The sequence below is a fragment of the Nycticebus coucang genome, chromosome 9, assembly GCF_027406575.1.
Source record: "Nycticebus coucang isolate mNycCou1 chromosome 9, mNycCou1.pri, whole genome shotgun sequence".
Taxonomy (NCBI): Eukaryota; Metazoa; Chordata; class Mammalia; order Primates; family Lorisidae; genus Nycticebus; species Nycticebus coucang.
Genome location: NC_069788.1, coordinates 65,743,979 through 65,771,674, shown reverse-complemented (window position 1 = coordinate 65,771,674; position 27,696 = coordinate 65,743,979). Strand labels below are relative to the sequence as shown.

Here is a 27,696-nt window from a genome sequence, read left to right as displayed (position 1 = left end):
ACCTGTGAATATGACCTTAATTAGAAAAGGGGGTTTTGAAAATGTGATTAAAGTTAATGATCTTGATCAAGATAATCCTGGTGAGCCTAAATCCAATGACAAGTATCCATATAAGAGATGCAGAGAGATTTAAAACAGACCGCAGAAGACACAGAGGAGAAGTCTGTGTGAAGACAGAGCAAAGAGAGATGCGGCCACAAGCCAAGGAATGCCAACAGCTACCCAACCTTGGAAGAGGCAAAAAATGGATTCTCTCCCATGGAGCAAAGGAAAATGTAGTCCTGTGACCTTGATTTCAGACTTCTAGGTTCCAGAACTGCAAGAGAATACACTTCTGTTGTTTTAAGCCACCAAGTTGTGATAATTTATTATAGCACTCCTAGGAAACTATTAATAATACAAAGACAAACTTTTTAGATTCTGGGAGAAAATGTTGTTAGGAAGATTAAGTATACTGTGTACTGTAGAAACCAGGATGATAAAAAATCCTATTTCCCTCAGAAAAATGAAAACACTTTTTATTTGAATGTACTTGTTTTTACAAGATACAAAGCTCTGTGGATTTGTAAATGTCATACCTCAGTAAGATCAGTCTAGGCTCATTATTTGTCGTCATGATTTTATAGATTATGCTTGCACTCTCTTTCTCTCTCTCTGGGTTCTGACCACATTTAAGTAAAGGAAGGGGTTATACAAACACTCTGGATTGATGGAAAAGTCATTTTATAATTGAGATATGAACTTAAATGGCTCTTTGACTGGACAGAAGCATAATACCATAAAACTGCCTTTAAGGTGCTATTAGAGGGTCACTGTGGCTGCTGTAGCTCAGGGCTATTACTTTTTAACCACTGCATGCCTAATATCATGGGTATTATGCTTTAATGACCATTTAAAAATATGACCCCATAAGGACACCTTTGCAGGCTAGGTTAGGTGTCCAGTTTCAGGTTTCCTAGAAACAGAGCCTGAAATGGGGTTTCTGTACAAGTGATCTTTTGAGAGTCCTCTCAAGGGTGACCTGAAGAGGAGCAAGGGAAGCAGAATAGTGCAGAGGTTTGGCATCAGCCTGACCCCACCAGGAGCTCCGGAGTGCATATATGCCCTGTAACTGTCCCACCTGGTTTTTATATCTTGTATTAATCACTCACCAGCTGCAAACCATGTCCCTCCTTGGGGTGGCATAACATCTTGGGCATTTCTGAGCAAGGAGGCTCCCTCCAAGCTAGGCCATTTTCTGGAGGAAGGTGAGGCTATGAGCTGTTGGCAACCAACACTCCCAGCAGCCCAAGATGGACACACTGGCAGGTGATGGGAACTGCTCAGGGCACCCTAAGGGCGTCTCAGGATGCAAGGGCTCGATTTCAAATTGTGTTTCTGATCATTTCTACGATGATTATTTCTACGATGTTATCTGTCTTAAGAAAATGCTCTGAAAGAAAAAAATACCATGGCATTACTGACCAGTGTTGGAATTTCACGTCTTGCAAATTTATCCAGCAAATATGTTTAAATTGTAATAGGTTTAATCTGGGAAGAGGTTCTTTTGGAAAGAGAGTCTTAGGTAAAGTACTAGTTTCAGAATACATGTGTAAGTGGAAGCACAACTCCCTAAGTTTGGCTGGGCTACCGTGCTCGGTACTGACCACCACCATGTTTATTTTCATGGTTCATGTGTCTTTTACCGCCCTCTGTTGACCACATGAATGTCTACCTGTATCAACCCGGTTTATCTTAGTCTGTAAGGTCCCAGTGGGTGCAGGCCACATCTATTTCTTGTCCTCTATGTGATGTATTACGGGCTTAATAACTGCTTCTTGTTGATGCTACAGTGTAGATACAACACTATTTGCTTCTGGATGATGACAATGATATTCTATTTAATAACTGCCCAAGCTTTAACCATATAACTAAGGCATCATCCCAAGCAGGACTTGCAAGTTTAAATACCTCCCAGGAGAAAGACAGATAATGTAAAAGAGTGAACCAGGTCATGGGCGGCACCTGTGGCTCAAGGAGTAGGGCGCCGATCCCATATGCCGGAGGTGGCGGGTTCAAACCCAGCCCCGACCAAAAGAAAAAAAAAAAAAAAAAGAGTGAACCAGGTCATGTATAAAATAATAGACTGGAAAGCATAAGGGAATTCACATCTAAATGTTTGAAACACTACATGGGCCAAAGAAAATATTTTGGAGGGGCCCGTCTGGCCAGTGGGTTACCAGTTAGTGGCCTAAGGCTGGGTCTGAATTCAGAGCCAGAAATTCAGACCAATTATAGGTGTCCCAGATCCGTTTTATATTTGCCTGGGTCACTGAGGAGTAAAAGCTGTCATTACTTGTCTCTGCCTACCATGGGTGATCTGGAGCACCAAACTTTTCAGACATGCTGCCCTGCCTGTAGAACTTGACCTGGAGATCTTGAGGTACTTCCTGGCTTGCCAGGGAAATCTGAGTCAGTGATACCCCGTTTACTTAAAACAACCACGAAAAACACCTTAAAAGAGCCACTTCCCATTGTAGTACCCTATATTTAGTAGATACTCATTAAATACTTCCTGATGACATGAGCAAGCTACTTTCATAACACCAGGTCTTTTTTTTTTTTGTAGAGACATAGTCTCACCTTATCGCCCTCGGTAGAGTGCCGAGGCGTCACACAGCTCACAGCAACCTCCAAATCCTTGGGCTTAGGCGATTCTCTTGCCTCAGCCTCCCGAGTAGCTGGGACTACAGGCGCCCGCCACAATGCCCGGCTATTTTTTTGTTGCAGTTTGGCCGGGGCTGGGTTTGAACCCGCCACCCTCGGCATATGGGGCCGGCGCCCTACCCGCTGAGCCACAGGCGCCGCCCAATACCAGGTCTTTAAAACTCACTCAATGGCTTTCGTTCCCAGAATGAAGTTTTTTTTCACTATTTAATTATGATGCAAAGATTACATATAACAAGTGTTGATGAGGATATGGACAAATCAGAGCCCTGACATACTCAGACACTGCTGGTAGGAAAACAGTATGGTGGTTCCTCAAAAGCTTAAACATAGAATTAGTGTATGACCCAGCAAATCTGCTCCCATGTATATACCCAAGAGAAATGAAAATGTACGTCCACACAAAATCTTGCACACAAATGTTCATAGCAACTTTATTCATAATAGCCCAAAATGGAAACACTCCAAATATCATGAATGAATGAATAAATAGAACGTTGTCTATCCATATAGTGGATAACCATCATTCAATAATATGGGGGTCACTATGAAAGTTTTTTTTTTTTTAGATAGAGTCTTATTTTGTCGCCCTCAGTAGAGTGCTGTTGCGTCATAGCTCACAGCAACCTCAAACTCTTGGGCTCAAGGGGTCCTCTTGCCTCAGTCGCCCAAGTAGCTGGGACTACAGGTGCCCACCACAACACCCAGCTATTTTTTTAGAGACAGGGTCTTGCTCTTGCTCAGGCAGTTTTTTAACTCCTGAGCTCAAGCAAGCCTTGGCCTCCCAGAGTGGTAGGATTACAGGTGTGAGCCACCGTGCCTGACCACTACAAAAGTTTTGAGACAGACTGTTATGGTCCAGTTGACAGCATCCTTTCTGATTCAGCAGTGCAAATTTCAACTTGCTCCACTTAGGTGTTGCTGGGAGAGCTTCATTTCTTTCTGTTTACACAGATTTTATATTTCTTATTTTTTCGTATCTCAAAACTTTTGTAATGACTCATGTATAAAGGAACAAAGTTCTGATAAATGAATGTCAACATGGATGAACCTTGGTCTCTCTTACTTTTTCTCCTTCTTTTTTTTTTTTTTTTGTAGAGACAGAGTTTCACTTTATTGCCCTCCGTAGAGTGCCGTGGCATCACACAGCTTACAGTAACCTCCAACTCGTTGGCTTAGGCGATTCTCCTGCCTCAGCCTCCCAAGTAGCTGGAACTACAGGCACCCGCCACAACGCCCGGCTATTTTTTGGTTGCAGTTTGGCCGGGGCTGGGTTTGAACCCGCCACCCTCGGCACATGGGGCCGGCGCCTACTCACTGAGCCATAGGCGCTGCCCTTTTTTCTCCTTCTTGAGGAACTCTTTCCAACTCTCTTTGAAGTGCTCTAAACTTTCTCTTTGTACTTCGTAAATAAAATCTCTCTTTGTTACCCCGAAAAAAAAATGAACAAAACTTGAAAATATTATACTAATAATATTGAAAGACCACATATTTTACAATTCCTTTTATATGAAATGTCCAGGGTAGGAAATCTATAGAGATGGAAAGTAGATTCGTTTGGCAGGGAGAGGAGGGAGTGAGGTATGACTGCCAGATTTCGTTTTGGAGTAGTGAAATATTCTAAAATGAATTGTGGTGATATACAACTTCGTGACTATACTAAAAACCATTGAATTGTACATGTTAAATGTGAGTTGTATCTCAATAAATCTCTTATTTTAAGAAAAGATTACATATGCTATGAAGATTTTTGTCATAGTCACCAAGTACTTGTATGTGACTCTACTACTGTATAACTTTCAGTAAGCTTTGCTTATTCATGGCACATAGTAGGAGATCAATAGTTGTTTAATACGTTGGGCGGCGCCTGTAGCTCAGTGGGTAGGGTGCTGGCCACATACACTGAGGGTGGCAGGTTCGAACACAGCCTGGGTCAGCTAAAACAACAATGACAACTGCAACAAAAAAATAGCTGGGCATTGTGGTGGGCACCTGTAGTCCCAGCTACTTGGGAGGCTGAGGCAAGAGATTCGCTTGAGCCCAAGAGTTTGAGGTTGCTGTGAGCTGTGATGCAACAGCACTCTACCCATGGTGACATAGTGAGACTCTGTCTCAAAATATATAGATAGTTGTTGAATATAGTGAATGGTTTCTAAAAACTAGAACATTCAATGAATTGGGTGGAAGATTTCAGACTTAAATTTCTGGAGGCCATCCTGAAAAAAATCTATGAATTGTCTCTCCTATGGGAAAGAAACTAGCCTGAAGCCTGGCATATGGCATGCTCTCAATAAATAGGAATTCCTTCCTTCTTTTTTTTAAAAGAGTTCTAAAATGTATTATTCTGCTTTCTTAGTATCGATCTTTTCAACTTCATAATGAATTATAAATCAGGGTCGATGTTGAAAAAGACCAATCTTATTTGTGTTTAATAGTGGGAATCATGCTCAGCTAAAAAACGAATTTTCAATGTTAAAATTTAATAAATGGGGCGGCGCCTGTGGCTCAAGGAGTAGGGTGCTGGTCCCATATGCCGGCGGTGGAGGGTTCAAACCCAGCCCCGGCCAATAACCAAAAAAAATTAATAAATGGGCTAGTGCAGTGTTTCTCAGAGGGCATCAGAGTCACCTGAAGGACTGATCTAGAATTCACACTTTCAACAAGTTCTCAGGTAGTGCTATTGCTGTTGGTCTAGAGACCACATTTTGAGAATCACTGGACCAGAATTTCTTCCTTTTTGTGATTAAAAAAAATCTGAAACAATAAAGAAGTTACAGGGAAGTTAGAAACACAGTTCAAAGAACTTTTTCTATCAAGCCCTTTGAGAGTACCTAGCCGACATAATGTCTCATCACCTTTGTGGAATTTCTACACACAAGTTTTTCTCCTGCATAACCAAAATACAACCATCAAGATCAGAAAAGGAACTCTGATACACTAGCACCATCTAATCCTGACACCTCATTCAAGTTTTGCCAGTTGCCCGAATAACCCTATTTACAGCCTAAGGATCGGGTTCAAAGTCATACACTGCATTTAATACTTGTGTGTCTATAGCCACAAGCAATCTCCCTTTAACTTCTCTGACCCTGACACCTTGAAGATTATAGACTAGGTGTTTTGTTTTGTTTTGAGACAGAGCCTCAAGCTGTCACCCTGGGTAAGAGTGCTGTGGCATCACAGCTCACAGCAACCTCCAACTCCTGGGCTCAAGCGATTCTCCTGCCTCAGCCTCCCAAGTAGCTGGGATTACAGGTGCCCACCACAATGCCCAGCTTTTTTTTTTTTTTTTTTTGGTTGCAGCCATCATTGTTTAGCAGGCCCCAGGCTGGATTCGAACCCACCAGCTCAGGTGTATGTGGCTGGCGCCTTAGCCGCTTGAGCCATAGGCACCGAGCCCAGACTGGGTGTTTTTACAGCATCTCCATATTTAGGTTTGCCTGCTTTTTCCCTGTGAGTAGATTCAGGTTATGCTTCTTGGGCAGGAATATCATAGAAATGCCTTGTCTTCTTCTCAGGGCATCCTATTAGGTGCCACCTGATCTCAATGCGTACCAGGCCAGAAGGGTGGTATCTGCCAGCATTCTCCACGATAGGGTCTTTTCCTCTTTGCAGTTACTAAATATCTGTGGGGAAGTACTTCGAAATGATCTAAATATCCCATTCCTCATCAAACTTTCAATTTATTCCTTCATTTATTTATAGATTTATGGACTTGTGGTTTCTAATTTTATTCAACAAGCTTATAACTCAATATGATGATCATTTATTTGGATGCTCAAACTATCCCCGAGTAGGTCTATGGGAGCGCCTTCTAGCTGGCTTCTGTGCCCTATCATTCTTTGGGCACGTCCCTACTTTCTGGCATAACAAGATGTTCCAGACTGGAATCAGCCATTTCCCCAAGGAGCCATGGTTCCTTTTAATTGACAATTGTATTTGAAGCCAAAATCAGGCACTCAGTGTGGTCATCACTAGTGGAATGTTGTTGCTCCTGAGTCTTCCCAGTGAGAGCTAAGAAATACATATACATACATGTATTAGTCAATTGCTAATTGACTGCAATTGATGGTTGCTGTGTAGCAAAGTACCACACATTTAGCAGCTTGAAACAACGCACATTAATCACCCTACACATTTTGTGGATCAAGGACCTGGCATGGCTTAGCGGTGCCCTCTGCTTTGGAGTTCTACTATGTCGGCTGGGGCTATGGTCTTATCTCAGGGTTCAGCCAGGGAAAGACACACTTCTAAGCTCCTGGGGTGGTAGGATTTGGGTCTTTGTGGGTTTGTTGGATTGAGGGCCTCAGGTTCTTAGTGGCTATTGACTAGAGGCGGCCTGCAGTTTCTTGCCATGTGGGCTTCTTCATCGGGTAACTCACTACCTGGTAGCTTGCTGCATCAAAGTCAGCAGGAGAGAGAGTCTCCTAGTGAGACAGGCATTATAACCTTACGTAACATGATCACAGAAATGCATCCCACTATCTTTGCTGTATTCTGTTGGTTACAAGCGAGTCATAGGCTCTGCCTACACTCGAGACGAGGGAATTACATAAGGGCATGAATACCGGGGGGGGTGGGGTGAAGATCATTGGGGGCCTTCTCAGGGCCTTCATTTGAGGGCCAGTTCACAAGGTCCCTTATTCCACAGAAGTCCCTCACTAACTTGAGCCCAGCAATTTTCTTCCCTTTTAAAATTCAAGCTCACACTTATGTCTTTGCTATCATTTTACTAAGTAGCAGATGTAAGGGCGACCCAGGGCTCCCAAAGTGGATAACTGGGGATCATCTCAGAGTCCATCTGCCATTCTAGGTGTACACATACACACATTCATGTTTATATTTCTATACATCTATCCATCCACTTATCTATTCTCCATCTTGAAAACCTTGATTCATACTAACACATTCAATTCCAATCCAACACTACAATTCATCTTGGCTCTCTCCCTTTCTGTATTTGTGTATCCCCTTTCTGACAGGGAAACCTCAATATATTTATGGATTTGATCAACCCCCTAACTCCTCGGCCCTCCCTTGCCTCTGAATGCTCTTCTCTCTGCTCAGGCTCTGTTGCTCCATGGCAGGCTGCCCTTGTGTCATGATGCTCTGATGCACACATTGAGCTCCCCCATGAGTGGACACCCCTCACTCTGTGTGCTCCTATTCCCCAGGTCAGGCCTCCTCCTTGCACAGAAGCCCCTTGGCTTAGCACAGCTTTGCCACACAACAGCCTACCCTCTCTCCCTACCCCATGAATGTCCAGTTCACTCTGCCTCATTTCACACTTCAGGACTGAATCATTCAGGAAGGAGGGGGTGGGGAAGGAAAAGAAGGACACATTTCTCTTTAATGTCTCCATTATTCCTCATTAAAGATCATTCTCTGCCATCCCCCCAAAGATTAGTGAGAACGTACAAAATATTCTGTGAACAGATGGCATAAAGTGTGAGTGGCTATTCTATAAATTTGCAGCTTATTAGCGGGAGTTGAAGGAACTCTACTGTATGAGGCAGCAAGAAAAAATACAAAGGAAAGAGAGGCCTGGTGCAGTGTGGCTCTCGCCTGTCATCCTAGCATTCTGGGAGGCCGACGGGGAAGGATCACTGGAGAGCAGAAGTTTGAGACCATTCTGAACAAGAACAAAATTCTGTCTCTACTAAAAAAAGAAAAATTAGCCAGGTGTTGTGGTAGGCACCTGTAGTCTCAGTAGCTCAGGAGGCGGAGGTAGGAGGATTGCTTGAACCCAGGAGTTTGAGGTTGCTTGAACCCAGGAGTTTGATAGGTTGATGCCACAGCACTCTAGCTTGGGTGACAAAGCAAGAATCTATCTCAAAAAAATAATAATAATTAAAAAAATAAAGATAGTAAGACCAATTTCCCAGCATGGCTTTGGACCTTCAATTCCTTACTGTCTTACAGCCATGGTCTTTAGGGGATTGTTTCTTACATATCCTTCAAAGCTATATGGAAACCCATATAATTTGAATTTCGAACGTATTTATAACAACAAATTAGAAATTTGCCTAGGCCAGACACAGTGGCTCACACCTGTAATCCTAGCATTCTGGGAGGCCCAGACGGATAGCTTACTGGAGGTTAGGAGTTCAACTGAACAAGAATGAGACCTGGTCTCTAAAAACTAGCCAGGCGTTGTGGCGGACACCTATAGTCCCAGCTACTTGGGAGGCTGAGATAAGAGGATCACTTGAGCCCAGGAGTTGGAGGTTGCTATGAGCTATGATGCCATGGCACTCTACCCCGGGCAACATAGTGAGACTCTGTCTTAAAAAAAAAAAAAAGAAATTTGCCTAATAACAAAATCCCGATGTAGGGGTTGGCTATTGATCATCATCACAAAAACGTTAAATAGTTTGACCCAAGTCACTAAAAGGCATCACGTCTGGAAAATCTTAACCTCTTCCTGGAGTCTTTGCAGATATTATCATAATTTTTTTTCTCTTGTTGGTGTTCACAATGAATAATAAGATAATGGCTTTGGGTTACATATTGTCTTGGAGTTATCAAGCCTTCCCTAATCACCTCGATCTAACATCCAGCTAGTCAAAACACACCTAACGCATAACATCACATAATCACAACACACAGTCCATCCATCTGGTGGCTGCTGGGATCATGACCACAGTCCCACTTGGCTGAACGTAGCTCCTTTAAAAGGCGGAAGCAGGAAAGAATGCATGTGGGCTGCCAAAACAACATGTGAGCTGGTGAAGATGATCCTGAACTTGAGCACATGAAGAGAGTGATGCAAAACATACACAGCGGACTTTCTTTTTGGCAAAAACAAGAGACAAAAGACACTTCGTAGGAGAGAAAAAGAGAATTTTTAGATGTGATAGTTATAGATATTTTTAGAGGATTTTCCCATCAAATGGAAAGGGTTGTTTTTTTTTTAAGTAGAACATTTGAGTCTAGTTTTATAAGTAATTGGATACACATGTACACACACACACACACACACACACACACGCTTGCCCATTTAGTTGCCCAGAGAATATCTTAAGAAATCAAACTGGCATTTTGACTTTTGCTCTGCATGTCTGGTATCACTTAGAGCTTGCTTCTGAGTGTTCTGGTTCCTTCTGAAGAGCTGAAGGGAAAGGCTTCTGTGTTTTAGGATAGGGCTAGCTCTATAAAGAATGTTTGTTGAGGTTCCCCTAATCCTTTGTTTGCTTAACTCTCATTCTGAACCAACATATTCTTGTGATGAGGATGAGACCCTGTTAAAAATGAGGCTGAACAATAGCAGGCAGTATAAATCTATACTCAAACACACAAGCATTGAAAATGTTCCCTATCTGAGATACTGAGTAAAAAAATGAGAAGCTTTTGCTCAAGAGAGGTTCTGTGATGAATTAATTCCTTTGTTTAGCAAACATCCAACTTATTTTGGCTATGTATATGAATTTTCAATATCAAGATTGCCTAAAGTTCCACCTGTGTTTATCAGAATGTTCTTTAGAAATAATGGAAATAGGCAGCACCCATAGCTCAGTGGGGAGGGCGCCAGCCACATATACCAAGGCTGGTGGGTTTGAACCTGGCCTGGGCCAGCTAAAACAACAAAGACAACTGCAACAAAAAAAATAGCCAGCACTGAAGTAGGCACCTGTAGTCCCAGCTACTTGGGAGGCTGAGGCAAGAGAATCGCTTAAGCTCAAGAGTTTGAAGTTGCTATGAGCTGTGACACCACAGCACTCTGCCCAGGGCGTCATAGTGAGACTCTGCCTCAAAAAAAAAAAAACTGGAAATGAATAGACTTCTGTAAGTTGACCACCCAAGAGACTGTAACAAACTGGTCAATATATAGAGGTTGAGGAACAAGGCCTACTGTACTGATATGCACATGTGGTGCATGTCTGGTCTAAGAAAATTAAGTCAACTTAAGGAGGCAGTCAAGTTTGGAGATTCTACTATAATTGCTTTTTGTTTATCAGACTGCTACGTAGTTGAAAGAGCTTGGGATATGGAGCCAGACCTAACTAGAGCCATGTCTGTCCCTGAGCAAGTTAAGTAACAGCAGACAGGTCATTTTGCCTCTCTGGTCTTCAGTTTCTGCGTGTACAGAAGGGGGTCATTTTTTCTAACTTCACAAAGCACTGTCCAGAGCTGGCCTGTGATAGGTACTCAGGGAATGAAAGTGACAATTGCTTTTGTTAATTACAGAGTCAGAGCCTACAGATGTTGCACACATAGAGGGCCAGTGCCTCAGACCTAATTTCTCTGCAGGTCACAGAGAGAGACAACAGCCAGCTCATCAGAGATTTCAGGATTCAAGAGTGTGGATTCTATAGGAAAGCTGCTTGAGAAAACATGTCCTTGAAAATCCACTGCAGGCACAAAAGGACAAATATTGTATGACTCCACCTCTATGAGGAACCTAGAATAGACAAATTCATAGAAATAGAAGGTAGAATAAAGGTTCCCAGGGTCTGGGGGCAAAGGGGTGTTGATGTTTATAGGGTACAGGGTTTCTTTTTGGGATGGTGAGGTTCTGGAGCTGGATGGTAGTGACAGTCACAGTATGAATGTACTTAATGTACTTCTACACTGAGCTGTATACTTAAAAATGGTGAAAATGGAAAATTTTTACATTATGTACGTTTTAACACAATTTTTAAAAAGAGAAAAAAATCCATTGGAATGAAGCAAATTAAGCTGCATCTCATTGTGGAATACGATGTAGCTGTTAGAGAGAATGGAGTAGTTTTATTCTACTGGCATGGAAAGATGCCCAGGATGCACTGCTAAATGAAAAAACAAGTGGCAACCATATGTGTAGTATAATGCCAGTTGTTTTTTTTTTCCTGTTTGAATTGCTTTGCATTTATTAATGAATCTAATCTTTACAATGCTTCTCTGATGTATTTACTATTATTATTATTCCTCCATTTTGCAAATGAGGAGTCTAAGACACAGAGAGGAGAGATTAAGCACCTTGCCCCAGGACACAAAACGAATAAGTAGTAGAGCTAGAATTTGATCCAGCTCCAAATCTCTGGCTTTCAAAGTCTGACTGTCAAACTCTTTCAACACCGTCCAGTTCTGAACAGTTTGGAGGTTCTACTATTATAATGGTCCCTGGGAGCATTTTCGAGATGCAGATTCTCTGGCTCCCACCCCAGGTCTAATGAATAAAAATCTACAGGTAATCAGATCCCCTTTTGCACATTAGAGGCAGAGAAGACTGGTATTGTGAGTGCCTCTTAGTGTGGAGCAATGAACTGTGGTTTCTTTTACATGGGGATCATGCAGAGAGCATCAATCCAAAGAGAGAGCTGCACATGTCAGCCACAGAGCCACCGTCAAGCATCACATACTGGCAAGATAAAGACCAAATGGATGATCTGTGAATTCAAATATTAAGTGGGGCCAACACACCTAATGAAAAAAGGTGTTTTCAACCTGGAAGTTATCATTCCTGAGAGGTATCCATTTGAACCTCCTCAGATCTGATTTCTCACTCCAATTTATCATCCAAACATTGATTCTGCTGGAAAGATTTGTCTAGATGTTCTCAAATTGCCACCAAAAGGTGCCTGGAGACATCCCTTAACTCTGCAACTGTGTTGACCTCTGTTCAGCTGCTTATATCAGAACCCAACTCTGATGACCCACTCATGCCTGACATATCCTCAGAATTTAAATATAATAAGCCAGTATTTGTCAAGAATGCCAGGCAGAGGACAGAGAAGCATGCAAGGCAGAAACAGAGGGCTGATGAAGAAGAGATGTTTGAAAATCTACCAGAGGCATGAAGTATACAACTCAACATGATAGTGAAGTATACAACTCAACACAGAAAAAAAGGAAAGCCAGGCAGCTAGCTAGAAGGCATAGAAAAGAAACATCGTCCTGATGTTAGGGGATTTGTCCTGGTGCGTCTTGTTAATACATCCTCTGCTAAGGTGGTCTAATTTTCTTGTCTTTCTTGAATTTTTTTTTTGTGTGTATTTGATGACATTATAATTTTTGTGTCCCGTAAAAGACCTTGTATATTTATGTATTCTGCTCTATAGTGATTCTCAGTGTAGTCTGTTTTATTTATCTTGTATATAGTATTTTGAAACCTTTTAAACCTGAAAAATAATCATTTAATGTTGGGGGGGAAAGCCTGGGTAAACTGAAATTGAAACCACTGTGTAACACAATGACATATGCATAGAAAAATTTACTTGGAATTCTGTGGATTTTTTTTTTTTTTTTTTGAGATAGAGTCTCACTTTGTCAACTCAGTAGAGTGCTATGTTACCAGCTCCCGGCAACCTCAAATACTTGGGCTCAAGTGATCCTCTTGCCTCAGCCACAACACTTGGCTATTTTTTTAGAGACAGGGTCTCACTCTTGCTGAGGCTGTTCTTGAACTCCTGAGCTCAGGCAATCCACTGCTTCAGCTTCCCAAAGTGCTGGGATTGCAGGGTTGAGCCACTGCACCTGGCCTTGGATTTTTTTTTTTTAAGTAAATAGTTTATTTTAAAAATTAAACAAAAATATCTGGCCGTGAACCAGGTTTACATGCTCTGTTAATCACTGGCTTAAGAGTTATTCTGTCAGAAGTTCAGAAATATTTTTCTCTTGAAGCTCCTGCCCAGAGACTTCCTAATGTAGTCCTTTACAATAGTAAAAACTTATTAAGTTGAACTTAATTCTGAATGGTAATATATTCATTTGGAACATGGTAAAGTCTTTGATCAAGAAGGAACTGTTCAGGGGCGGCGCCTGTGGCTCAGTCGGTAGGGCGCCGGCCCCATATACCGAGGGTGGCGGGTTCAAGCCCAGCCCCGGCCAAACTGCAACCAAAGAATGGCCGGGCGTTGTGGCGGGCGCCTGTAGTCCCAGCTACTTGGGAGGCTGAGGCAAGAGAATCGCTTAAGCCCAGGAGTTGGAGGTTGCTGTGAGCTGCGTGAGGCCACGGCACTCTACGAGGGCCACAAAGTAAGACTCTGTCTCTACAAAAAAAAAAAAAAAAAAAAAAGAAGGAACTGTTCAGGTTACGGCGCTGGCCACATACTCCAAGGGTGGCGGTTCGAACCCAGCCCCAGGCCAGCTAAAAACAACAGTGACAACTGCAACAACAACAAAATAGCCGGGCGTTGTGGTGAGCTCCTGTAGTCCCAGCTACTCGGGAGGCTGAGGCAAGAGAATCACCTAAGCCCAAGAGCTGGAGGTTGCTGTGAGCTGTGATGCCACAGCACTCTACCGAGGGCGACAAAGTGAGACTCTGTCTCAAAAAAAAAAGAAGGAACTGTTCAGTAAATAAAGTGCCAAGCTAGTTAGTGTACTTGTACAAGAGCATATTTAGCTGCCTAAATGAAGCTAGCTCCTTTTTTAATTTTAAGGATTAGTACAATTGTTCCTGATTGTGAGTGAGACATCAACATTTATTAAAGGAACATGACAGCACTTCTCCATAGACAGTCTGGAATTACTTAACTAATTGGTTAAATGTGCTACAACAAATTTCCTTAGAAATAATTCCATAATTCAGATACTTGTTAAGTAGTGTAAATTCTTTTTTTTTTTTTTGAGATGGAGTTTTACTTTGTCGCCCTCGGTAGAGTGCTCTGGCACAATAGCTCACAGCAATCTCCAACTCTTGGGCTCAAGTGATTTACTTGCCTCAGCCTCCCCAGTAGCTGGGATTACAGGCACCTATCACAACTCCTAGCTATTTTCCACCCCTGCCTCCTGAAGTTTTTGGCCGAGGCTGGGTTTTTGAACCTGCCACCTCCGGCATATGGGGCTGGTGCCCTACTCCTTTGAGCCACAGGCACTGCCCTCCTGGCTATTTTTTTTAGAGACAGGGGTCTTGCTCTTGCTCAGGCTGCTCTTGAACGCGTGACCTCAAGCAATCCACCTACCTTGGTGGGAATCGAACCCTCTACCTCTTGCATGCTAAGTGAGTGCTCTACCATCTGAGCTAATTCCCCAGGTCTAGTGTAAGTTCTATCACCTCTCCACATCCACCCATGTAACTGAGTAATTAGGTTTTATTTTACCAAGATTTGAGTAATAGTATGTAGTGATTGTGATGATGATTAAAACTTGAACTGAGAATGTTTCACTTAATGTCTCCAAGCTTCAGTTTCTCCATCTAAAAAAATGACTGTATTAAGGGGATAGGCAAGGTCACGACAGTGTACAATTTTAGGGGACACCATTCATAGCCTGACCATTCATAGCCTGCATGGCTGTCGGCTACTCCTGTGCTGGAAAGTTTTGAAGAAGATAAATGAATTAATACACACATAGGAAGTAAACTTGTGCCTAGTACAGAAAAATCGCTGTTTAAGTATTTATTTTTTTGAGACAAAGTTATTTTTTTAATTATTTGTTTTTTTTTTTTTTTTTTTTTGAGACAGAGCCTCAAACTGTTGCCCAGGATAGAGTGCTGTAGCATCACAGCTCACAGCAACCTCCAACTCCTGGGCTCAAGCGAGTCTCCTGCCTCAGCCTCCCAAGTAGCTGGGACTACAGATGCCCGCCACAAGGCTGGCTATATTTTTTGGTTGCAACCATCATTGTTGTTCGGTGGGCCAGGCTGGATTCGAACCCGCCACCTCAGATGTATGTGGCTGGTGCCTTAGCCGCTCGAGCCACAGGTGCCAAGCCGAGACCAAGTTTTACTCAGTTGCCCTGGGTAGAGTGCTGTGGCATCATAGCTCACAGCAACCTCAAAATTTTGAGCTCAAGCCATCCTATTGGCTCAGCCTCCAGAGTAGCTGGGACTACAGGCCTGCCCCACCATTCCCTGCTAATTTTTTTAGTAGAGACACGGCCTTGCTCTTTCTTGCTCAGGTTGGTCTTAAACTCCTGAGCTCAAATAATCTACCTCGCCCGGCCAAGTGTTTAATAATTGTAACAGAGTAGGTCTTGATTCAAGGCGTTATTACCTTCACATATATATTGTAATGGATGTCATGGAGAGTAAGATATAACTTTCTCAATTAAAATCAATTGCTTTGGTAAGCAATTACTATATTGTATTCATATTCTTCCAATAAAATAATAAAAAGTCAGGGCTCGGCACTTGCAGCTCAAGCTGCTAAGGCACCAGCCACATACACCAGAGCTGGTGGGTTCAAATCCAGCCCGGCCTGCTGAACAATGACAACTACAACCCAAAATAGCCAGGCGTTGTGGCGGGTGCCTGTAGTCCCAGCTACTTGTGAGGCTGAGGCAAGAAAATCTGTTAAGCCCAGGAGTTGGAGGTTGCTGTGAGCTGTGATGCCACAGGGCTCTACCCAGGGTGACAGCTTGAGGCTCTGTCTCAATAAATAAATAATAAAAAGTCAGAAAAACAACCTACAATACAAAGACAAAAATAAAATATTTTCCTCCAAGGGGCCCATAATCTAGTGATAGATAAGAAAGGACAGCTTGGTAGAGAGATGATGGGATGATATTGGTTAGAAGTGTGGGTTCAGGGCGGCGCCTGTGGCTCAGTGAGCAGGGCGCATGCCCCATATACCGAGGGTGGCGGGTTCAAACCCGGCCCTGGCCAAACTGCAACAAAAAAATAGCCGGGCATTGTGGCGGGCGCCTGTAGTCCCAGCTACTTGGGAGGCTGAGGCAGGAGAATTGCGTAGGCCCAGGAGTTGGAGGTTGCTGTGAGCTGTGTGATGCCACAGCACTCTACCGAGGGCGATAAAGTGAAACTCTGTCTCTACAAAAAAAAAAAAAAAGAAGTGTGGGTTCAGGGGCCACACAGACTCCAAATCCTGGTTCTGCCGTCACCAGCTGAAAGACCTTCACCTTAATTTCAGCTTTACCTCTTTTTTTTTTTTTTTTCTGAGACAGAGTCTCACTATGTTGCCGTCAGTACAGTGCCATGGTGTTGTAGCTCACAGCAACCGCAACTCTTGGGCTTAAGCGATTCTCTTGCTTCAGCCTCCCAAGCAGCTGGGACTACAGGCACCCGCCACAAGGCCTGGCTATTTTCTGTTGCAGTTGTCATGGTTTTAGCAGGCCCAGGCTGAGTTCGAACCCGCCAGTCTGGTGTATGTGGCTGGTGCAGTAACCACTGTACTATGGGCACCCAGCCGTCAGCTTTACCTCTTTAAACCCAATTTCTTTATCCCTATAATGGGAAGAATGATAATTACATCACAGCGCTGTCACAGGGTGAAAGGAGACGACGCAAAGCCCATACCCACTGTTTTTGTCGCTAGTAAACTCTTAGTACAAGCTACATGCTTGTTTATTATTTCATCAGCATCATTTTTTTTTTTTTTTTTTTTTGAGACAGAACCTCAAACTGTCACCCTGGGTGGAATGCCATGGCATCACAGCTCACAGCAACCTCCAACTCCTGGGCTCAAGCTATTCTTCTGCCTCCACCTCCCAAATAGCTGGGACTACAGGTGCCCACCACAGCACCCGGCTATTTTTGGGTTGTGGCCGTCATTGTTGTTTGGTGGGCCGGGCTGGATTTGAACCTGCCAGCTCAGGCGTATGTGGCTGGCGCCTTAGCAACTTGAGCCACAGGCGCCCAGCCAGCATCATTATTTTATAGGCAACCATCTCATTCCATTTCACCCTCCACTTCCCAACATGTCTACTTTCTAGAGACTGCTCTTTCCCACTACTGTGATGTGGATGTGTTTCTTCTCCCTGGCCATTTCTCTTTAGCATTTAATCTAAACCCCCGCTTGGCCCAATCCAAAACTCACCTCCTTGAACTCAGGTGTAGGAGAAAGGCCAGGAAGGACGGAAAGCCAGTTAGAATACTTACAATCAATCAGCATCTTCTCCTATTCCTTGGAAATTGCTAAATGGCAATAGTTTTATCCTCATAATGTAAAATGTGATTTTGTCCTTATAATGTTATAAATGTCCCCAAATGTGGAAAAAAAAAAAAAAAGTCCTAGGGTTTTCTCTGTTTTGTGGTTAGCTCTTCATTGCTTCTATAATTTAAAGCATAAACAAGTGCTTATTTGTTCATTAAAAGAATCTACTGGACCACCTACTAACTGCATGGCAAGTATTGTGATGTGTAGAAATAAAGTCCTCAAGGAATTTACAGGCTTGTGAGAGAAGCCCACAGAAATGACAGTAACACAGGCTTGACACCTGTAGTCAGCGGCTAAGGCACCAGCCACATACACCGGAGCTGGCGGGTGCGAATCCAGCCTGGGCCTGCCAAACAACAATGATAACTGCAACCAAAAAATAGCTGGGCGTTGTGGCTGGAACCTGTAGCCCCAGCTACTTGGGAAGCTGAGGCAAAAGAATCGCTTAAGCCCAAGAGTTTGCGGTTGCTGTAACTTGTAATGCCACAGCCCTCTACCGAGGGAGACAGCTTGAGACTCTGTCTCAAAAAATAAAAAGAAAAAAAAAAGACAGTAACACAGAAAGTACTAAGTTCTACAACACAGGCAAGTTCAGGATGCTAGGGGTATTTGATTCCTTGGGCACCCCTGGCAAAAGCTTACAGCCTGCAACCTTTCCCAGGAACTATAAAAATGTTTGAGTCCCTGGGCGGCGCCTGTGGCTCAAAGGGGTAAGGCACTGGCCCCATATGCCGGAGGTGGTGGGTTCAAACCCAGCCCCAGCCAGAAACTGAAAAAAAAAAAAAAGTTTGAGTCCCAAGGGGAAAAAAAAGTATTAAGAGCAAAATAGGAAAATAAAATGATAATATCAAATAAACATTTGATTAAATGTCTACAAAATGCAACATTATGTCAACAACATCCAAATTCATTAGCATTTATAAAAGTTATTACATCTGAAAACAATTTGTAGACTAGATTATTGAAAGAGGTCTACAATTGCTAAATACAGAAAATTGCTGCTGGTATAAAACAATTGTTAATTTAAAATCATTACTCATAGTCAATTTCCAAAGCAACATTACAAAACAAATTCTTTTCATTTGGGATATGGACCCATTTTAAAAGTTGAATCATATGGGCGGCGCCTGTGGCTCAGTCAGTAAGGCGCCGGCCCCATATACCGAGGGTGGCAGGTTCAAACCTGGCCCCGGCCAAACTGCAACCAAAAAATAGCTGGGCGTTGTGGCAGGTGCCTGTAGTCCCAGCTACTTGGGAGGCTGAAGCAAGAGAATCGCTTAAGCCCAGGAGTTGGAGGTTGCTGTGAGCTGTGTGAGGTCACAGCACTCTACAGAGGTCCATAAAGTGAGACTCTGTCTCTACAAAAAAAAAAGTTGAATCGTATGTGAGTTGCTCTGGGAACATTTTTCTGGTTCTGAGGTCTTCTGCCCCTCAAAATTAAAAAAAGTATGTGGGGTGGGCTGCCTGTGTGGGCACCTGGTGAGTGATTCAGACTCAGTGGGGAGTAGGGGGCAAGAGAGGTCTCCACTTACAGACTGAGAGTTCTAAAGGGGAAGTGAATGGGACTATTAGTTTGCTAGAACTGCCTTAACAAAATGCCAGAAACTGGGTAGTTTAAACCACAGAAATTTATTGTCTCATAGTTCAAGAGGCTGAGAAAGTACAAGATCAAGGTAGTTGGCAGGGTTGGTTTGTTCTGTGGGTGTGAGTGTGAATCTGTCCTATGCCTCTCTTCTAACATGGGAGGGAGTGGTGGTTCACTGGTGATCCTTGGCATTCTTTGGCTTGTGGCAAACCATGACTCCAGTCTTCCCAAGTTATCCTCTCCCTATGTCAGTCTGTGTCCAAATTTCCCCTTTTCATGAGGATATTGGTCTTGTTAGATAAGGGCTCACCCTACTCCAATATGACCTCTTTCTAACTTAACTAATTATATCTGCAACTACCCCATTTCCAAAAAAGTCACAATCTAAGGTATTGGGGATTAGGACTTCCACATATGATTTTTTTTTTTTTTTTAGCAATATAATTCAGCCCATAACAGTGGGAGAAGAAGTGATGGGAGAAAGGCCTGGGCAGCAGGCCAGGCTGCACGTGCAAAGGCCTGACAGAGAACAAAGAACACAGGACCATTCTGGGAACAGAACTCAGAGAGATGGGATGAGGCTGGTTTGGGGTGTGTAAATGTAAACTAAACATGGCTTTGATGGAAAGGCCAGGGTTTTTCAATGTGACAAAGATCAAAATGAAATGAGAAAACCATCCTCATGCGTCATCCCCTCATGCCTTCCTCCTCCAAAGTCCCCTTTACCCCAAGATCCTGAAAGCTGACTTGGAAAGAACCAAGGCCAGAGGTCTAGGGAGTATTTGGGTCACACGGCTTGTTCCTGGCACAACCCAGGTCAGAATCCCAGGAACTAATTCCTGTCCAAGGCTCTGCTTTCCACACACCAGGCTATTTTTATTTGTCTCACTTAGAAGGTAATTCTTTGGTTGTTATGGAATCTTAGATCGTAATTCCTTGGATCCATTTTTAAACTAGAGTTCTATAATACTAAAAGAAGTAATCTAGTCACTATCACTACCTAAATTTAAACATTTTATAAGGTAGACTAGATGGTAATCAGCCATAGGAGACAAAATGAAATGATCAGTTTATGTATTCGTGTTTCCTTCACTGCTCTATATGGTACCTCAGGGGCAGGGACCTTGACTTTTTCATTCCTATATCCCACCCTGACTGCTCAGTAAATGCAGGCCCTCCCTTCCTCAGCTTAGGAGCCTGTGCTCCTAGGGTGTTTCATGGTGCCCAGGAGGGGGCACTGTAGACACAGTTCCAAGACCAGGGCTGGGCCCTATAAGATTTTTCAGTCCAAGGAGTTAAGAGCCTGTAGGGGGAAGGGGGAAAGGGAGAGGAGGGAAGGGGGAGGTGGGCAGAGGGAGGGGAATTGGTGGGATTACACCTGCGGTGCATCTTACAAGGGTATATGTGAAACTTAGTAAATGTGGAATGTAAATGTCTTAGCACAATAACTAAGAAAATGCGAGGAAGGCTATGTTAACCAGTGTGATGAAAATGTGTCAAACGGTCTATGAAACCAGTGTATGGTGCCCCATGATCACATTAATGTACACAGCTATGATTTAATAAAAAAAAAAAAAAAAAAGAGCCTGTACTAACATCCCAGAGGTCCAGGCCACTGTAGACAAACATTCCATGGTAAACCCCAAACCCGGAAGTGACCCAGCTCTAAATAGAAAAGCCAAATTTGCATCAGAAATCCCAAACAAAAACGTTCCTAAAAAAGACACAAACAGAAGCCACAAGAAAAAAAAGTGACAGATTTGACAACATAAAAAACATGAACTTCTATACAACAAAGGACATGTTAAAAACGTTAAAAGACATAGCTAGAATGACGGGTTAAAATAAAATATTGACATCATATATTTAATTAATGTAACTAATTAATGTAATCTAAATGTACACAAAGAGCCAAAAGGAAAAAGATAAACTCAAAAGAAAAAGAGGCAAAACAGATGGACAAGCAATTTGTGTAGTAGCAATACGAATGGCTGATAAAGCATTAAAATGCTCAGTCGGGATCTGAGAAATGCAAATTAAAACTGCAATAAGTAACTTTTTGCCTATTGGACTAGCTAAAATTAAAAAGACCCAGTGTTGGCTTGGTGCCTATAGCTCAAGGGGCTAAGGCGCCAGCCACATACACAGGAGCTGGTGAGTTCAAATCCAGCCCAGGCCTGTCAAACAACAATGACAACTATAACCAAAAAATAGCTGGGTGTTGTGGTGGGTGCCTGTAGTCCCAGCTACTTGGGAGACTGAGGCCAGAGAATCACTTAAGCCCAAGAATTGGAGGTTGCTGTGAGCTATGACGCTACAGCACTCTACCCAGGGAGACAGCTTGAGACTGTGTCTCAAAAAAAAAAGAAAGAAAGAAAAGAAAGACCCAGTGCTGGTAAGGATGGGAATCAAAGTGGGGGAGGGAGTAGTAAAACTTGCTTTATTTCTAGAGGGTAATTGGCAGCATCTATGAAAAGTTAAAAGGTTAATATGCTTCTGAAGAGAAAGTTCAATTCTAGGGATTGATTCCAATGATGATGATAACAGCTAATGTTAACTGAGCACTTACTATGTGCCAGATCTTATGCTAGGTGAATTATAATACATGGGGCACGTAATTTCTTTGATAAGATGGCCTGTAGAATGTAGACCAATAATTACCTCCATTTTCCAGAAGGAGAAACTGAATCTTTGGTAAGTTAAGCAGTTTACTTAAGGTTTCACAGCTAGTAATTAGTGAGGCCAAGATTTAAATCCAGGCAGTCTGATTTAATCACCCATACATTTAGTCACTCCCTATAATGTGTCGTACACATGTGTGAGATGTGTATGCATTAGTGCATTATCGTAGACACTAAATCTAAAGTTCTATTAGTAAAAGTAGAGGAACAGTTTGCTAAATTCATTACAGCCATACCTTGAGATACTATGTGACAAGCAGGTAGATTTGTTTGTGCTGATAGGGAAACTATCCATTCCATGCTATTGAACAGGGAAAAAAGCATATTGTGAAAAACCTGAGTATTATAACTGATGTAGCTTAACAAAAAACCCAACACCACCACCCCAAAAAATACAAAACAAAACTATAAGCCGGGCTCGCACCTGTAATCCTAGCATTCTGAGAGGCTGAGGTGGGAAGACCACTTGAGTTCAGGAGTTCAAGACTCGAATGAGCAAAAATGAGACCCTGTCTGTACTAAAAATAGAAAAATTACTCAGTTCTGGTGACATGCATCTGTAGTTATAGCTACACAGGAGGCTGAGTCAAGGGGATCATTTGAGCCTTGGAGATTGAGGTTGCAATGAGCTATGATGAAACACTGCATTCTACCCAGAATGATAGAGCAAGACTCTGTCTCAAAACAAACAAAATGAATTCCCCAAACCCTATATGTGTATATATTAAAAAGGGCACACACCAAATTGTTTACATGGGTTATTTGTGGGTCTTAAGATAGGGAGAATTTCACTTTAAAACCTGTATTAGTTAGGTCTCTTCACCTAGTAAGTAACAGAAAACCTAATTGAAATTAGCTTAAATAGGGGGGGAGGGGGAAAAAAAAAGAAATTAGCTTAAATACTATAGGGGACCTTTTGCTCATGTGACTGGGAGGCCCAGAGATACAGTATGGTTTGATGACATGACAGCGACAAGATTGGTGTGATCTGGTAACTTAATAATGTCTTCGCATTAATGTATACAGCTATGATTTAAAATTAATAAAAAATAATGTCTTCAAGGATTTGGTTTGTTTTCCATCTCTCTACTCTGCTTCCTATTTTGTCAACTGCATTCAACTGCAGGATTCACTCATGGTGGCAAAACGATCGTAGCAGTTCCAAGCTTCATACATGCAACCTGCCATATCCTTGGAGCAGAGAAATATTTCTCAGCAAAAATCCTGAGGTTTAACATTGATTAGACAAGCCCAGAGTGAATCCCTGTGTCCAGAAGAATGGCTGATTGGCTTAGGCTGGGATACTCTAAGTAAAACACTGTGGCAAGGACACCTGCTGAGATTCATCATCTGTAGTTGGGAGCAGGGTCACCCAGGGCTGCCATGTAATGGGGGAGGAGTGGAACGTTTGCTGAGGAAATAACATTATAATACACTTTTGCTTTATCTAATACTTTGGTAATTTTAAAATACAAGATCAGATCTTTCTTTCTTTCTTTTTTTTTTTTCGGAAAACATGTTGTGAATGTACAGTTTTGTAAACACTGTATTTCTTCACCAACTTCCAATGATTGAGATGAACTACTTGCATTGAGGGGGTCATCCAAGGACAGGTGTGATGTAAAGGGACAAGTGTGGACTGGGAGGTGGGAGACCTGGACCCTTCCATCTCTGCCTGTAACAGTAAGATCTCAGGAATGCCACAGAACCACTCAGGGCTCAGTTTCCTCATCAGCAAATGATGGTGTTGACTTAGACAATTTTTAAGGTCCCTCTATCTCAACTATTCTTTTTGTTTATAAAACTATTCTATCTATCTATCTATCTATCCATCTATCTATCTATCTATCTATCATTTATCCATTCATGTTGTTAACATCTATCCATTCAATTTTGTTAATACAGTAAATATTATAGTTAATATACCTAAGAAAAATATTCTAACAATACAAAAGGATATAAAATCTCCCTCCCTCTCATGACACACAGCACTCTGGACAACTCTTCATACTTTGTGGTACATTCTCCATCCTACCTTTTTTTATACATCATTTAGAAATGATAGTGTATAAAAAACGAGAAGATAGGTACATCTTATATTTTAATAGGCTTTGCTAATTATCCACCAAAGAGGACAATGCTTACTTATTTCTCTAATTCCTCAACACCTTGTGTTATCATTTTTGTTATTCTGCAAGATTGAAAAATCACTTCTCATTGCTTTTACTTTACATTTTAAAAGTTGTGTATGAGGCTCTGCGCCTATAGCTCAGCAGCTAGGGCTCCAGCCACATACACCGCGCCTGGAGGGTTCGAACCCAGCCAAGGCCTGCCAAACAACAATGGCAATTACAATAAAGAAATAGCCAGGCGATGTGGTGGACGCCTCCCAGCTACTTGGGAGGCTGAAGCAAGAGAATCACATAAGCCCAAGAGTTTGAGGTTGTTGTGAGCTGTGAAGCCATGGCACTCTACCAAGGGCAACATTGTGAGACTCTGTCTCAAAAAAAAAGAAAAGTTGGGTTATGAAGTTCAGAATTTTTTAATGTGCATGATATGTGTATAAGCCATTGATATTTATTATTTTATTGATCATCTGTTCATTTACTTTGCCCTTTTTCTTTTTTCAACTACATTTTGGCTTGGAATGCAGAAAATGGGCACCCTTAATACCCATCTCATGGAACAATGGAACTTAAAGGGCATCACCCTTAGGCCTTTGTGTTACTACTGGGTGGTGTTGGAGAAAAGGGAATGGGTGGGAGGGAAAAGGAGGGGTACAATAGACAGGAACACTTGTCACAGCCAGCTAAGAATTGCTTTTACATTCCAAAGGGTTTTAAACAACAACAAACAAACAAAAAGCAAGGAGAATGTTACCTGAAAGGACCACATGACCCACAAAGCCTTATATGTTTACTATCTGCCTCTTTACAGAAAACTTTTGGGATGAACAGAAGAAGAATCTGAGATGTGGCAGTCTGGAAGAGACTCAGACTGTTGTCTCTGAAGTGAAGGATTCCCAAGTTCTATTACACTGGAGGAGTAACCCGTGCTGAGTATGGTCCAGAATTCAGGTAAGATGAACATTTAAAATGAGTGCCTTGGGACTGACAATTAGGAAGCAGGTCACCGTGACCTTTGGCTAAGCAGTTTGGGGGCATGTCCATACACTGACTTTTGAGTCAGAAGAAAGAGAGGGAGGGTGGGGGGAGACCTGGTCATAACAAATGAGTGCTTAAATTAATAAAACTGGCATAACTTCTTTAAGACAAATAATTGCGGGCGGCGCCTGTGGCTCAGTGAGTAGGGCACCAACCCCATATGCCGAGGGTGGCAGGTTCAAACCCAGCCCCGGCCAAACTGCAACAAAAAAATAGCCGGGCGTTGTGGTGGGTACCTGTAGTCCCAGCTGCTCGGGAGGCTGAGGCAAGAGAATCGCGTAAGCCCAAGAGCTAGAGGTTGCTGTGAGCCGTGTGACGCCACGGCACTCTACCAAGGGCAGTACAGTGAGACTCTGTCTCTACAAAAAAAAAAAAAAAAAAGACAATTGGTATCATGCCTGCAAATATGTTCATTTCTTTAAAGTATACCTCAGGTCTGTCTCATGTAAGCTATGAATCTATTTCTAATATCTCATTTGATAAGGAGGTAGTTCCCTAGTGGACCTAAAAACAGAGTGTCAGTCCTGGGTGGGACCTTGAGGGCAAAGCAGCCCATCTCCCTCATGTTATTAGAGTTCTGCTGAAGCTTGAAGGAGACCAGTGACATGACCAGGCCACAGAGTGACCATCCAGGAGCCTCAGCTGTGGCTGTTAATTCCAACTGCTTCCCCCTCTGTGGCTGCTGTTTTATCTTCTTTAATACCCAGGGAGCATCAGATGTCTTACTAGCATCTAGTATATGAAGGTGGGCTGTCCAGAAAGTATCCAGCCATGTAAGATGAAAAAATACAAAGACATGAATGACTGGATACTTTCTGGACAGGCTTTGCATCCCCCATAAACATATTAAATAATTATATATTTCATTTCCAGACATTGTATCTCATTTTTTTCAACCTTCAAATTTTAGCACCTCCTTTCAGTTTTATAAAATCAACATTATTGAGGTATCATTTATATACAGTAAAATGCCCCATTTTAAGGAAAGAGTTGGTTGGATTTTGACAAATGTAAACGTGCGTAATTATCATCAAAATCAAGACTGAGAACACTTCTGTCTTGACAAAATATTCTCTCCTATTTCTTTCTCATCCCCATGTCTGATCCCAGGCCACCACTAATCTGTTTTCCGTTATTATAGGTTATTTCCCTGTTTTCTAGAGTTTCACATAAAAGGGATCATACAGTATATATGCTTTGGTTTCTTTGACCTAGCATGCTTTTCAAATAACTAAATGTATTTTTCAATGTTTTGAATTTATTCATCTGTATCAGTTTATTCCCTTTTATTGTTGAGTAGTTATTTCTTTATATAGATATACCATTACCTATTTACTTGCTGACAGATACTTTGGTTATTTTCTGTTTTGTTTTTGCTATAATGAATAAAGCTGCTATAAAAATTTATGTACACGTCTTCATGCAAACATGTTTTCATTTTTCTTGAGTAAATAAGTAGGAGTCCAATTGCTAGGTCATACGGTTAGTGTAATATCACAAGTAACTGCTGAATTACTTTTGAAAGTGGTTGTACCGGCAAGGTATATGAGTTCCGGTTGTGCTACATCCTTGGCAATACTTGATGCTGTCAGTTTTAAAATTTTTTACCCATTCTAATGGCTGGGGAGTGGCATCTTATTATAGTTTTAATTTGTATTTAATAAATAAAAATGTTTAGCATTTTTCCTGTACTGACTGGCCAATTTTGTATCTTCTTTTGTCAAATGTTGTCTTAAATCTTTTGGCCATTAAAAAAATTGTTTTTTATCTTTTTGATTTGTAAGAGTTGTTTTTATATTTTGGATATAAGTTCTTTGTCAGTCCTTTCTGATGCATGTGAAGATTAGAAGTTGAAATTGTGATGGAGTTTAATTTACCAATTTTTTCTTTTCATGCTTTTGTGTCCCATCCAAGGACTCTTGGCCTAATCCAAGATTGTGGAGATGTTTTTCCTATTTTTTTCTCCTAGCACTGTTATAAATTTAGCTTGTAGAAGGAGGTCTTTGATTATTTCAAGTTAATTTTTGCATCTGGTATGAAGTAAAATCAAGGCTCATGTATTTTCATGTGGATATTCAGTTTTTCCAGTACATTTGTTGAAAAAATATCCTTTGGCATTTTCATCGAAAGTCAGTTGATTATATGTGTGAGCATCTATTTCGGAACTCTTTATTCCATTAATCTATTTGTGTATTCTTACAACATACTACACTGTCTTAATTACCGTAGCTTTACAGTTAATGTTGAAATTAGTTTGTGTCATTCCTCCAATTTTGTTCTTTTTTTCAAAATTTTTGGCTCTTCTGTGTCCTTTGCAATTCCATAAAGATTTTAGAATGAATTTGTAAGTTTCTTCAAAAAACATGTACCGAGATTTTTTTTTGTTTTAATACAGAGTCTCATCACTCTGTTACCCGTCCTAGAGTGCCCTGGCAGTCAGCCTAGCTCACAGCAACCTCATGCTCCTGGGCTCAAGTAATCCTCCTATCTCAGCTTTCTGAGTAGCTGGGAGAGTAGCTGAGCCTATTGGTACCCACCACAACTCCCGGCTTATTATTATTTTTTTTTAATTGTTGCAGTTTGGCCGGGGTTGGGTTTGAACTCACCACTCTCAGTATATGGGGCCAGCACCCCACTCACTGAGCCACAGGCACCACCCTATTTTTTCTATTTTTACTAGAGAGGAGTTCTTGCTCTTGCTTAGGCTGGTATTGAACTCTTGAGCTGATCCTCCTACCTCAGCCTCC

At 42.0% G+C, this 27,696-nt stretch overlaps 1 pseudogene; it reads left to right on the top strand.

The window, feature by feature from the left end:
• The first annotated feature begins 10 nt into the window (after nt 1-10).
• On the top strand, nt 11-12,485 carry LOC128594736 (ubiquitin-conjugating enzyme E2 T-like; annotated as a pseudogene).
• The last annotated feature ends 15,211 nt before the right edge of the window (nt 12,486-27,696 follow it).